The sequence below is a fragment of the Elephantulus edwardii genome, unplaced genomic scaffold, assembly GCF_000299155.1.
Source record: "Elephantulus edwardii isolate Elephantulus edwardi_28Jun2011 unplaced genomic scaffold, EleEdw1.0 scaffold00137, whole genome shotgun sequence".
Lineage (NCBI taxonomy): Eukaryota > Metazoa > Chordata > Mammalia > Macroscelidea > Macroscelididae > Elephantulus > Elephantulus edwardii.
In genome coordinates this window covers 1,731,068-1,733,361 of record NW_006399887.1, presented here as the reverse complement: position 1 = coordinate 1,733,361, position 2,294 = coordinate 1,731,068, and positions in this window count along the sequence as shown.

Here is a 2,294-nt window from a genome sequence, read left to right as displayed (position 1 = left end):
AATAAAAACAGAAGAAGAATGGTGTTGCATTCAAAGTAAAAAAAAAATTCAAGTTCTATATTGAAGGATAATGTGAGTGGTGACAGAATGTTATCCATATGCACGTAAGGAAGATCTGTTAATCCAACTATTTGTTACTCAAATAACAAATATGTGACTATTTAGCTCCCAGAGGTCAAGCCAAAGAGGAGGAAATTGAAAATTTTTATCAAATCTTTCAGTCTTGAGAATTCCTTTCTCAGATGTACTTCAGTTATGTTGGTAGGGGAGGCTATTCTTTGGAGAGAGACATCATGCTTGGAAAGGTGGAGGGGACTGTGAAAGAGAGGAAGCTCCCCAACCAGATGAATTGACACAGTAATTGCAGCAAGGAGATTGACTATGTCAGAGATTATGAGGATGGCACAGGATATAACAGGATTTAGATCTGTTGTTCATAAGGTTGCTATGAATTGTACTGAACTAAAAGACAACTGACAACAACATGAAGGAATTAAAAATATCATGGCTTGAGTTAGACACATCTTAGTCTTTAAACTGATACTCTTACTCTTTAGAACTTTACAGACATCCTTTTCAGGAAAATTTCTTAATATAGTTCATCATTTGATTTTTAAAAATTTCTATTTCAATGATTCAGGTTTCTTTATAAAGTGGATGCATCACTGAAACCTGTCCATCATGGGTGGCCCCACCGATAATTTGAAATACTGATGGCATAACTTTGAGTATCACAGCAACATGCAAGTCAGGACACTACAATGAATTAATGGCAGTTTTTAATTACCTTAAATGGTAATTGTTAATTACCTCAAATGTAATTAAACTGAAAAGAATGATTTTTTTTCCTCTAAAAGCTAATTTTGGTTCTAACAATGTTTCAGAAAGTACATTCTAATTTTTGGCATTTGAAGAGTTGTTTAGCAGAGGTAAAAATAAGGAAGCTTTTAACAGTCTCAAACTGAAACCCACAGATGGGGGATCTTTGTTTCTATTTCAATACAAGTAAGTGAAAACAGGAATGTGAGTAGCAATCAGTCATGGGATATTTTCAAAGATGGCTGTTAAAGACTGTGATATTAAATCTTGTGATTTGTCTCATAGTTTAATTATCTATGTTAATCTCTTTTTTAAAGGACAAAACAAACAAATACATATGTTATTTTATTTTTTAGTTTTATATAATTTTATATAATTCAAATAATTAGAAGGGCATTAAAATAAAACTTTGGGATAGGACTACAATTTGAAGAAGGTTTGTCAGAGAATAAACCTAAAACTAAATTTAAAAGTAAAACACTACCTTGTCAACCTAAAGGCGGGTGGTTTGGATCCACCAGCTGCTCTGCAGAAGTTGTTATGTTGTTGTTATGTGCCATCGAGTTGCTTGCGACTCACAGCGACCCTATGTACAAGAGCCCTAAATGCCATTCTATCCTGTGCCAACCTTGCCATCTCCGACACACTCATTCCCACCACCTCAATCACAGAATCGATCCATCTCATCGAGGATATTCCTCTTCTGCACCGTCCCTCCACTCTCCCAAACATGATGTTCCTCTCCAAGGACCAGTCCCTCCTTGCAACATGCCTTAAGTATGTCACACGAAGCTTCAGAATCCTTGACTCCAGGGAACATTCTGGCTTCACCCTCTCCAGGACAAACCTGTTTGTTCTCCTATCAGTCCATGGTATATTCAACACTCTTCTCCAGCACCACAACTCAAAGGCATCAATTCTCTTTCTCTCGTCCCTATTCACTGTCCAACTCTCCGATGTGCAGAACGTAATTGCGAAGACTATAGACTAGACCAGGTGCACCTTAGTCTCCAGCCTGACGTCGTTGCACTTCAGTCCTCTTGAGAGGTCCCTCACAGCTGACTTTCCCAATGCAAGTCATCTCCTGATTTCCTGGCTGCTGTTACTGAGAGTGTTGACTGTGGAGCCAAGCAAACTAAAACTGTTAACTATCTCAATCTCTTCACCATCTATACTGATGCTGCCAATTGGCACAGTGGTGAGAATCTTTGCTTTCTTGATGTTGAGCCTCAATTCATACTAAAGGCTTCAGTCCTTGACCTTCTGCAGCAAGAGCTTCAGGTCCTCCTCAGTTTCAGCGAGCAGGGTGTTGTCATCTGCATGACTCAGGTTGTTGATGATTCTTCCACCAATCCTGATGCCACATACCTCCTCATACAGCCCAGCATCTTGGATGATCTGTTCTGCATACAGATTGAAAAGGTACGGAGACAGAATGCATCCGTGATGGACCCCCTTCTTGATTTTGAACCATG